Source organism: Colobus angolensis, unplaced genomic scaffold, assembly GCF_000951035.1.
Source record: "Colobus angolensis palliatus isolate OR3802 unplaced genomic scaffold, Cang.pa_1.0 Scaffold87, whole genome shotgun sequence".
Taxonomy (NCBI): domain Eukaryota; kingdom Metazoa; phylum Chordata; class Mammalia; order Primates; family Cercopithecidae; genus Colobus; species Colobus angolensis.
The window spans coordinates 229740-242478 of NW_012122598.1; positions in this window are offsets into that span (position 1 = coordinate 229740).

Below are 12739 nucleotides of genomic sequence, written 5' to 3' on the forward strand. Positions count from 1 at the left end.
ATCATCTGAACCTTCAGCAAGTCATAACCTTGTTGCTGGTAGAGTGTCTTGCCTCCATGTTGATGACTGACGACTGATCAGGGTGGTGGTTGCTAACGGGTTGGTGTGGCTATAGCAATTTCTTAAAATAAAACAATAAAGTTTGTGCATTGATTGACTCTTTCATGAAAGATTTCTCTGTAGTTTTCAATGCTGTTTGATAGCATTTTACCCACAGCAGAACTTCTTTCAAAATTTGAGTTAATCCTCTCAACCCCTACTGCCACTTTATCAACTAGATCATCCATAAGAAATAACTCCTTTTTTTTTTTTTTGAGACGGGGTTTTGCTCTTGTTGACCAGGTTGGAGTGCAATGGTGTGATCTGGGCTCACTGCAGCCTCCACCCCCTGGGTTCAAGCGATTCTTCTGCCTCAGCCTCCCAAGTGGCTGGGATTACAGGCACACTCCATTATGCCTGGCTAATTTTTGTATTTCTAGCAGAGATGGGATTTCACCATGTTGGCCAGGCTGGTCTCCAACTCCTGACTTCAGGTGATACACCCACCTCAGCCTCCCAAAGTGCTGGTATTATAAGCGTGAGCCACCACGCCTGGCCTCATTTGTTAGTTTTATCACAAGCAGCTATTCCATGACATCTTCAGGCTCCACTTCTAATTCTAGTTCTCTTGCAATTTCCACCACATCTGCAGTTATTTCCTCTACTGAAGTCTTGAACCCTTCAAAGTCATCCATGAGGGTTGGAATCAACACCTTCCAAACTCCTGTTAATGTTGATATTTTTACTTCACCCATGAATCACAAATGTTCTCAGTGGCATCTAGAATGGTGAATTCTTTCCAGAAGGTTTTTTATTTACTTTGCTCAGATCTATCCATTTTGTAAAGCCTTACGAAATGTATTTCTTAAACAATAAAACTTAAAAGTTGAAGTTATTCCTTGATGAGCAGAATAAATGTTTTGTTAGCAGACATGAAAAAAATTAATCATCTTGTACATCTCCATCAGAGCTCTTGAGTGGCCAAGTACATTGTCAATGAGCAGTAATATTTTAAAAAATAGTATTTTTTTTCTGAGCAGTAGATTTCAACAGAGGGCTTAACATACTCAGTAAACCATGCTATAAAAAGATGTGCTGTCATCCATCAGGCCTTTTTCCATCTACACAGCACTAGCAGAATAGTTTTAGTATAATTCTCAAGGGCACTAGGGTTTTTGAAATGGTCAATGAGAATTGGCTTCAACTTAAAGCCTCCAACTGCATTAGACCCTAACAAGAGTCAGGCTGTCCTTTGAAGCTTTGAAGCCGGATATTGATGTCTCCTCTCTAGTTACGAAAGTCCTAGATGGGATCTTCTTCCAATAGAAGATTGTTTTACTTACACTGAAAATTTGGTATTTAGTGTAGCCACCTCCATCAATTACCCTAGCTAGATTTTCTGGATAATTTGCTGGAACGTTTACATCAGCACTTTGCTGCTTCACCTTGCACTTCTGTGTTATCAAGATAATGTATTTCCTTAAACCTCATCAACCAACCTCTACTAGTTTCAAACTTTTTTACTGCAGTTTCCTCACCTCTCTCAGCCTTCACAGAACTAAGAGTTTTATGAAGTTCATAGAAGAGAGTTAGACTGTTTGTCTGGATTAGGCTTTGGCTTAAGGGAATATTGTGTCTTATGTGATCTATCCAGATCATTAAAACTTTCTTCATATCAGCAATAAAGCTGCTTCAGTTTCTTATCATTTGTGTGTTCACTAGAGTAGCAATTTTAATTTGTTTTAAGAACCTTTCCTTCGCATTCACCACCTGGCTGTTTGGTGCAAGAGGCCTAGCAGTTGGACTATCCCAGCTTTTGATATGGCTTCTTCACTAAGCCTAATCATTTTCAGCTTTTGAGTTAAAGTGAGAGATATGTGACTCTTCCTTTGGCTTAAACACTTAGAAGCCATTGCAGGGTTGTTAATTGGCCTAATTTCATTATTGTTGTGTTTCAGGAAGTAGGGAGGCCTGAGGAAAGGGAGAAAGACTAGGCAGGGGGACAGCCAATTGATGGAGCAGTTAGAAAACACACACAACCGGTATCAATTAACTTTGACATCATATTTAGGCAATTTGTGGTGTCCCAAACAAGTACAATAGTAACATTAAAGATCACTGATCACAGATCGCCGTAGCGTGAAAAAGTTTGAACTATTAGAAGAACATCCACAATGTGACACAGAGATGTGAAGGAGCACATGCCGTTGGGAAAACGGTGCTAATAGATTTGCTCCATGCAAGGTTGCCACAAACCTTCTATTTGTAATAAGTTCAATATCTGCAAAGTACAATAAAATAAAACACAAGAAAATGAGTATGCCTGGAACGTTTTTGGTAACAAAAGTCAATTACAAGTAATTGAACTTCAACCAATCACAGGCAGCCAACTATCACATCATGTCCAAAAAAGGCAAATGCTTTATCACACCACATCCAAATAAGGCAGATTCCTAGCTGTCAGATGATATCTCTACTCAGCTTCTGTGTGAAACCTGCAAAAGTTCACTGCTCACAATGCTTGGCTGAGCTTTCTGAACTTTGTCTGGTTCTGTGTTGTATTAGTCAAGGTTCTCCAGAAGGACATTACTAATAGGATATATGCATATATGAAAGGGAGTTTCGTAGGGAGAACTGGCTCACACGATCTCAAGGCAAAGTCCCACAGTAGGCCACGTGTAAACTCAGAAAGAAAGGAGCCAATAGTCCAAAAGGCTCAAAAGCAGGGAAGCCGACAGTGCAGCCTTCAGTCTGTGGCCAAAGGCCCGAGAGCCCCCAGCAAACCACTAGTGTAAGTCCAAGAGTTCAGAGACCAAAGAACCTGAAGTCTGATGTCCAAAGACAGGAGAAAAGGGAGGAAACATCTGGCATGGGAGGAGGATGAAAGCCAGAAGACTCAGCAAGCCAGCTTCTCCCACCTTTTTCCACCTGCTTTGTTCTAACTGAGCTAGCAACCAACTGAATGGTGCCAATCCACGTTGAGGGTGGGCTTTCCTCTCCCAGTCTAACTCAAATGTCAGTCTCCTCTGGAAACATCCTTGCAGACACACCCAGAAACAATAGTTTACCAGCTCTCTAGGCATCCTTCAATCCAACTAAGTTGACACCTAATATTAACAATCGCGTTAGTGCTGACTGATGCATGCATCATTCTTTGCTCAAATAAACTCTTTTAAATAAAATTTGTCTAAATTTTTAACGAGGTCTCCAGAGTTGCTAAAATCTAGGGATTGGGTGTTTATTTCAAGTTAACTTTTCCCAGGTATTTGGCTCTGGTTAGATTCAGAAACAGCTCGAGAGCACCCTGAGAGTCTCCTCATTTGTTAAAATGGGGATAATAATATAGAGGTTGCTTTCCTCTCAAGTTCTTGTGTGAAGATCAGACAAAATAATAAGAGAGTGCTTTCTAAACCATAAGTCAAATATATACCAGGGAATTATATTTTTTCACAAGTTGCAGTTTAAGGCACAGCTACTCACTTTTCATATTCCACCACTCCCTAAACTTACCAGTTATTGTATCAATATTTTAAGAAAAAAAATGCATTGTTCTGCATTTTTACCTGCTGACTTTCAACAGGGTGAGTCAGGATGCAGTGATCTGTGTAAGGGTGCCTTCTGAACTTGGCACATGCAGGAGGAGTAGAGAAATGTACACAGGACTGAGACTAAAGAAACCTTGATTCTTGTCTCATCATGGCTCCAACCTGCTGCCTGACCCTGGACAAGCCTCTCTCCATCTTTCAGCCTCAGTGCTCTCATCCACTTCCAATTCCACCTGCAGCAGCCCATATCTTCTATCTACCCCTTTCCTGCCATAATTTTTCTCCTTAGAACTTACCCTATTTCACATTTTATATTTACTTATTTAATGTGTTTATTGTCTCTTTCTCCTTAGTAGAATGTAAGCTCATGAGGGAAGGTACTTTTGTCTTTTTTGTCCACTACTATATCCTCAAGGGCAAGACTAGTGCTTTATGCCTGAGTCTCTCTGTGACTAAATACATGAATGACTGAAGACTAAAGATATTCAACTAGATGACTTCAGATTTACCAATATTAATTGTTTGAGTCTTTGATTTAGTCATGAGGTATTTTTCCATGTGGTTTCTTTCTACCTTGCATTATCCTTCCCCAAATGAATTATAAGAAATGCTTCCACATTCAATGAGCTTAAAAACAGCCAGAATGATTCAAGTTAGATCTAAAGGCTTTCTTATACTCTGAAATGAATTCTATGTTAGTTCCTACAACAGAAACAGATCTTGATTTTTCGATTTTTCCATTTGAATAAAATGTGTTTCTCAATGTATATTACTACTTACTAGAATGCAGGCACTTGGCCCTTCTGTTCATATGTATGCCCAAAGAAATAAGGTAAGCAATTTGAAAGTAGGGCCTTAGTAGCTACCCAACAGAACAGTATGAGGGAAGCCTGGGCCCATTTCCTGTCCTTGAGGAGTCTAGTTCATCAGAAAGAAGTGATCCTGCCCAGTTGCAAAGAGATGGGTGAGATTTTTTTTTTTTGTCTAAGTTTATCTGTTACTAAAAATGCCTTAAAAAGGCATTGGGCTGTGCTATAGATTTGAGTTTGTTCCTTCTGAAACTCATGTTGGAATTGTATCCCCAGTGTGGTAGTGTTGGGAGGTGGGGCCTAGTTGGAGGTTTTTAGGTTATAAGGGAAGATCCTTCCTAAATAGATTAATGTTCTCTTGTGGAGGTCAGTTCTTGTTCTCTCTTTTCTCATAGGGATAGATAAGTTTGTGGGAGAGTGGTTTCTTTTTTTTTTTTTTTTTGAGGTGGAGTCTCGCTCTGTCACCCGGACTGGAGTGCAGTGGCCAGATCTCAGCTCACTGCAAGCTCCGCCTCCTGGGTTCCCGCCATTCTCCTGCCTCAGCCTCCCGAGTAGCTGGGACTACAGGCGCCCGCCACCTCGCCCGGCTAGTTTTTGTATTTTTAGTAGAGACGGGGTTTCACCGTGTTAGCCAGGATGGTCTCGATCTCCTGACCTCGTGATCCGCCCGTCTCGGCCTCCCAAAGTGCTGGGATTACAGGCTTGAGCCACTGCGCCCGGCCGGGAGAGTGGTTTCTTAAAAAGAGCCTGGTTTCCTTGGTTTCTGTCTCTTGCTTCCTGTCTCGCCATGTGATATGTTGTTGCACTACCTGCCTTTCTACTTTCCTGAGGCCCTCACCAGATACAAATGCCCAATTTCAAACTTTCTAGCCATCAGAATTGTGAGGTAAATAAACCTCTGTTCTTTATAAATTACTCAGACTTGGGTATTCTATTATAGCAACACAAAAAGACTAAGAGACTATTTCAGTTTGTCTAGTGGGTGTCAGGATGACTCAGCTGAAGAAAGAGCAGACTGAGTAGGGACTGAGTCATTGCTTACATATCTAAGCCACGTTGCTACCTGCAAAGAATGGAGAACGGATGTTCTTCCCTGCCAAAGAATGGGAGGAGAGAAAGAGCTAAGATTTCAGCATAACAAAGTTAAGACTAAACCCAGAGGGAACTAATTGTCAGAAATAATGAGGAAGATGCTAAAAACTTCTGCTTTGGAAATTCTTGCAAACGAAAATTCTCCATAGAATTCAAAGGGCTGTAAGTTCAGAAAAACTTTTAAGAATTCATGGCAATGAAAAAATGTGGTCGAGGTGTGGTGGCTCACACCTGTAATCCCAGCATTTTGGGAGGCCGAGAAGGGTGGATCACCTGAAGTCAGGAGATCGAGACCACCCTGGCCAACATGGTGAAACCCCGTCTCTACTAAAAATACAAAAAATTAGCCGGACGTGGTGGCAGGTGCCTGTAATCCCAGCTACTCAGGAGGCTGAGGCAGGAGAATCACTTGAACCCAGGAGGTAGAGTTTGCAGTGAGCCGAGATCACACCACTGCACTCCAGCCTGGACAACAGGAGCAAAACTCTGTTAAAAAAAAAAAAAAAAAAAAAAAGAAATGTGATTAAAAATCAAATATGCATGTAGAAAGGTAGAAGCATTGGCAGTGGAAAGGGATGATTAATTCCTGTTGATCAATTTTTGAGGTCCTACCCGAGAGTCTATTATATTTTCTTCTTAGAAGAAAAATGGTTGAAACCTCTTCATCCCCAGTGTGTCTGTACCCCTGTGAAAGGAAAATAAAATCTCAGGACTCCAACTCACTATACCAAAGGGAAAAAATAAAGCTTTGAAACTGAGTCATGTAAAATGTTGACTTTCCTTTTGTTCCTAAACAGATAATGAGACAGGAGGACATATATCTACTCAAGGGGCCTCCCTCACCCTGACTATGTAAATTAACAGCTTATCTTCACAGGTATGGAACAAAAGGAAACTAAAAATTGTCCCCCTGTCCTCCCCGAGATGAATGTATATTTGACTTCTGCTCTATGTTTACTTTACCTTAAGCAAAGTACAGATTTATGAAGTGCAAGACAAATGTATAATTGGCTATTCCTCTACCTTTTCCTTTTCACATGTAACAGGTAGATTCAATGATGGCTAACCCAAGCCTCACAAGAATGTGACATACTCTCCCTTTTTTTTCCTTCCTCCTTTCCCCACCTGCCCACTTTTTCCACTTTAAATATTGAAGCCCTCAAAATCCTCTTTGGAAAAAATTGTGGGCCACAGATCCTACTGTGGCTTGTGTCTCTTCTTCCTAGGGACAACCTCAATCTTGACAAAATGAACCTTTAAATTAATAGAGACACTGTTTTTGGTTTACAAATTGGCAACCGTGATGAAATTCTGAGTGGAGGTGGCCCTGGACATGTGGCAAATCTCCTATCAGTGCCTGGTACCAACTTGGGCTATTTTTATTGCTCAAACCAATAGGACAACTTGCTGAGGTCTAGAAGCTTCATCCTCTCCAGCGAAGCCCTGATCTCCCAAAATTGGGGTGAGATCTAAGGTTTATTTTGCTGTTACAATTCCATTCTGGAGTCCTGCTTCTTCTGGAAAAGAAGGTGACTTTTCCTGCTTTTACAATGGTAGAGAGCAGTCTTTAGCCTGAGCCTCATTCCTGGATAACAGCTAAGTTGAGATTCTGTCTTAAAAAATTCTCTTCAATGACTAAGTTAGTGCCAGAAGTATTCAAACCAGAGTGACTCCATCTTGAATAAGGGATGGGTAAAATTAGGCTGAGACCTGCTGGGCTATGTTCTTAGTCACAGAAAGAGAAAGGAGGTTGGCACAAGATAAAGGTCACAAAGACCCCACTGATAAAACAGGATGCAGTAAAGAAGCCAGTCAAAACCCAACAAATCCAAGATAGCAATGAAAGTGACCTCTAGTCATTCCCATTGCTCATACACTAACTACAATACATTAGCATGCTAAAAAGACACTCCTAACAGCACCATGACAGTTTACAAATGCCATGGCAATGTCAGGAAGTTGCCCTATGTGGCCTAAAATGGGGAGGAACCATCAGTTCCAGGAATTGTCTACCCCTTTACTGGAAAACTTATAAATAATCCACCCCTTGCTTAGCACATAATCAAGAAACAACAATAAAAATAGCCAAACAGCTTTGTCTATGGAGTAAACACCCTTTTATTTTTTTACTTTCTTAATAAACTTGCTTTCATTCTACTCTGTGGACTTACCCCTAATTTTTCTTGCATGAGATCTGAGAACCCTCTCTTGGGGTCTAGATCAGGACCTCTTTCCACTAACATAAAGATTGACAACCAGCTATTCTTAACTTCTCTTTGCAATTAGAGTACTCAGTAATCATATAAATTGTGTGAGCCCTTCTATAGTTAAATCATAACCTTATTAATGCTTATTGGCTTCATTGGGGAAGTTACCCTTTGTAAAGATGCTCAAAAGCCAGGAATATCAGCTATTTGTCTCAGCTAAAATCTGGCAATAATGAAACAGCCAGGTGGGAAGGGCTCCCTGGCAAAACTCCAGCTGGCCTGCACACTGGGAGGAGTGCACTCTGGGGTAGAGCCACAGAAGTTCATGCCATTTGCAGTGGGGAGGAGCCTGGCCTCTCCTCTTCCTGGGTGGAACCTGGGATTCAATCTGCAAGACAGAAAGCACACTCTCTCACTTCACCAAGAGTCTGTTTTTCCTTCCCCCCCACCTTTTCACCCAATAAAACCTTTACACACCCTTCAAATTGTCTGCGAGCCTAAATCTGGATCAATATTCTACTTCTGAGCAATTATCCTGCAAATCCTGCCAGGTGATGGGAATAAATAGAATGCCCATCACTCAGAGGTTTCCTTTTGGAAAAGTAAGACCAAGGGAGCTAACCAAAGCCAAGCACCACACACCCAAATCCTAGCAAGCATAACTATAGCTACCAGTTATCTGGGTGTGTTACAAGACATCCTTTCTTCTTTCTTGTTGGAGGAAGACTCAGTCCCACTGTTTCACTTTAGCGTTTGGCTTATGATAAGGAGTCCATGCAAGCTCCCCTGAAAAATATTTTTGTCCCAAACTCAATTCCAAGTTTTGAGTCAAAGCCCTAGGAAGGAAAACCGAATCTGAGGGATCCAAAGGCAGTTGATAACAGAAGTTAAAAGGCACAGTGCAGGTGAGCATTGCGGATTCCTGATGATTAAGCCAAGCTTCCCATTTAGTGAATAAAGGTCACATTAGTATCTATGGCATAAATGAAGTCTAGGAAACCCAAAGCTACTGACAGTAAGTGGGAAAGAGACATGGGTGACAGCACATTTTCCTGTTCTCTAGGTCATTTCTTCTTCATAGGTGCAAGCCACCTTAACACCCATAGCAGTGCCTGCCAAGGTCACCAGGAGTTGAGGATGCAAAGATGGAAGAGGGAAAGAAGAAGGCTTTCCTTCTTAGATGAGTAGTCATTCATTTTCAGTCTGTACCCCTCTTGAATGCATCCTGAACTCCTGGGACTCCCTTAAAAAGCACCTTTTTTCCTTGCTCCTTCATTGTTCTGTCTTCACTGATAATTGTGTCTCCATACTATGGGACACTCCCCTCAGATGCATCCTCCAAACTGGAAAGAGTTGATTTCCCAAACCCTAAACTGGTTGGCTTAGGATTGGGCTCAGTGGAAGGGAACCCAAAAGCCTGACATGCCCACATAAGGGTAGTTTTTACCACTCGGGCTTTCGACCTCCCTCTCCTCTTGCCATTTTGGATGCCCACATGAGAGGACCCAAAATAATTTCCAACAGCCTGGGATTCCTTTGGGAGAAACAGAAAAGTCACTACAAATCCTTTTTAAGAGGAACCTGTGTTTTCCTCATGGAACCCTCAGAGTTGTAAGCAGACAGATTCTTAAATCTAAAACTTCTCTTTATTGTCGTAAGTCATACCTCTATTTAAAGTGCTTTTCCTGGCTTTCTTAACTAAAATTTACTTACACCATTTATTTTTCTATTTCCTTGGTTTGAGCATATAATGATCTTTTAGGCCCAACTTCTTAGCTCCGTACTTTGAGATGGAAATTCTCTATCTGATTTCACCTAAGAGTTGTTGCTTTAGAATGCAAATTTACAGCTGCCTAGCTAACAGTTGCCTAGGGCAATGAGACAGGCTCTCAGAAAAATTGCAAGTCTACAATGGGGCAGAGAAAGTTTGAAAACTGTCAAAATAATAATCTTATAAATCTATAAGATCCACTTCGGTCTGCCACTATATGTCTATGTATTTGTACATGTCAGGTGTATATAATGTTTTACTACTGAAATATATAAAACAGCTCTAATTGGCTTAAAGAAAAAAGTCCCTAAATCAAATATTTTATCAGAAAAATTAAAACTTTAGCTCAAATACATTTCAGTTCACATGACTTTAGTAATCTTTGGTAAAGATAATTTTTAAAATCTTTGGTAAAATAAGATAGAAACATCTTCAAATTAATTTAGCAGATCAGATACTATCTCTGCTAAATGTTTTAAGATATAAAAATTTGCTTACAGATCTTTTTAATGTGCATACATACCAGGGAATTTCAAGGGAGTGATTATCCAAAAACCCAATGAGGTCCAGATGCTTACATACCCTTCTTCATAGAAGAAGGTGAGATGGGGAGTGGGTATAGGAGTACTTGATTTTCAGGAAAATATGCTCTAGGGGAGGTGGCAGGAAGGGGAAGGGTAGAATTTCACAGTAAGCAAAAGTTGTTTCATTATGTAGATAAACTTTCCCAAGTAACCCCTCTGAGTTACCTTCAGAAGAATAAATGAAAAGCCTATCTGGATGTGATGACTTCCAGTCTTTTCTCTTCTCTAATAGTCAATATTTCCTGGTTATTTGATGAGATTACCAGGAAGAAAATCTTAAAACAATTTTATTTCTTTTGTAAAGAAGCTCCCCTAGTCAGAATAGGAAGTTTCTCAGTACTTGGAAAAGAAAGAAGATCAGAAAGGCAGGGGAAAGTCAGAGAGATACCTTGGTTCTGAGGGTTTTTATTTCCTTTAATTCAAGCACTCATCATGCCAAAACACCATATTTTGGAGCATTATCTTCTAAGCCCCAAAATGGCATGCTACAGAACACAGATTTTGAAATAGTTAAAGCTGTTCATTATCTCTCATATGGGCCAACTTGTTTGCTATGTCCAAAAATGTCTTCATAGGAACTACAACTATAGCTCATAATTGTCAGGACTCTGAACCCAAACCAAGCCATCACATCCCCTGTGACTTGCACATATACACCCAGATGGCCTGAAGTAACCGAAGAATCACAAAAGAAGTGAAAATGCCCTGCCCCTGCCTTAACTGATGACAATTCACCACAAAAGAAGTGAAAATGGCCAGTCCTTGCCTTAAGTGATGACATTACCTTGTGAAATTCCCTTTCCTGGCTCATCCTGGCTCAAAAAGCTCCCCCACTGAGTGCCTTGTGACCCCCACTCCTGCCCACCAGAGAACAACCCCCCTTTGACTATAATTTTCCTTTACCTACCCAAATCCTATAAAACGACCCCACCCTTATCTCCCTTCACTGACTCTCTTTTTGGACTCAGCCCGCCTGTACCCAGGTGATTAAAACGCTTTATTGCTCACACAAAGTCTGTTTGGTGGTCTCTTCACATGAACGCACATGACATTTTTGTGCTTTGACTTGAATCGGGGGACCTCCCTTGGGAGATCAATCCCCTGTCCTCCTGCTCTTTGCTCGGTGAGAAAGATCCACCTATGTATGACCTCTGGTCCTCAGACCAACCAGCCCAAGAAACATCTCACCAGTTTTAAATTGGGTAAGTGGCCCCTCTTTTTACTTTATTCTCCAATCTCTCTCACTATCCCTCAACCTCTTTCTCTTTTCAATCTTGATGCCACACTTCAATCTTTCCCTTCTCTTAATTTCAGTTCCTTTCCTTTTCTGGTAGAGACAAAGAAGACGCGTTTTATCCGTGGACCCAAAACTCTGGCGCCAGTCACAGACTCAGGAAGACAGCCTTCCCTTGGTGTTTAATCGTTGCAGGGATGCCTCTCTGATTACTCATCCACATTTCACAGGTGTCTGACCAAGCAGGGATGCCTGCCTTGGTCCTTCATCCTTAGCAGCAAGTCCCACTTTTCTGTGGGAGGGCCAAGAACCCTGACCCCTTCTCTCCCTGTCTCTACCCCTTCTGAGCTTTTCTGGGGGAGGAGCAAGAACCCCGACCCCTTCTCTCCCTGTCTCTACCCCTTCTCTGCTTTTCTGGGGGGCAAGAACTTCTCAACCCCTTATTTCTGCACCCCAACCTCTTATCTCTACACCCCAACCCCTTATTTCTGTGCCCCGACCCCTTTCCAGCTTTTCTGGAGGGTGAGAACCCCCAAACCCCTTCTCTCTGTGTCTATACTCTCTCTTTTCCCTGGGCTTGCCTCCTTCACTATGGGCAACCTTCCACCCTCCATTCCTCCTTCTCCCTTAGCCTGTGTTCTCAAGAACTTAAAACTCTTCAACTCACATTTGACCTAAAACCTAAATGCATTATCTTCTTCTGCAACACCACTTGGCCCCAGTTCAAACTTGACAATGGCTCTAAATGGCCAGAAAACAGCACTTTCGATTTTTTCATCCTACAAGATCTAAATAATTCTTGTCGTAAAATGGGCAAACGGTCTGAGGTGCCTGATGTCCAGGCATTCTTTTGCACATCAGTCCCTCCCTAGTCTCTGTTCCCAGTGCAACTCATCCCAAATGTTCCTTCTTTCCCTCCCACCTGTCCCTTCAGTCCCAACCCCAAGCATCACTAAGTCTTTCTAATTTTCCTTTTCTCCCCTTAGAATTTCCCAATTTTACCTATCCTAAAACCAGACAAGGCTTACAGGTTAGTTCAAGATCTGCACCTTATCATCCAAATTGTTTTGCCTATCCACCCCGTAGTGCCAAACCCATATACTCTCCTATCCTCAATATCTCCCTCCACAACCCATTATTCTGTTCTGGATCTCAAACTGTTATGCCCAGACCGTTTATTCCCCTGAGAAGACCACCAGAGTCTGGAGTCAAAGCCAAACAGCGAGGATCTTTATTATAGGTTCGAACCTGGAACTCTCACACACCCGTGAAACAAGCCTAGCGGGAGAGCTCCCTAACTGGGCTCAAGAAAGTGTTATATAGTCTAGGGTATACAGTCACAGAGTTATTATACAAATCCGATATATGATTGGCTGATATTTGAACAAGGCGATTAGGCGGATTATGGTTGGTTCCCGCCATTTCTGGTATTTCAGTTAGCTTTTAAAATCCTGATGA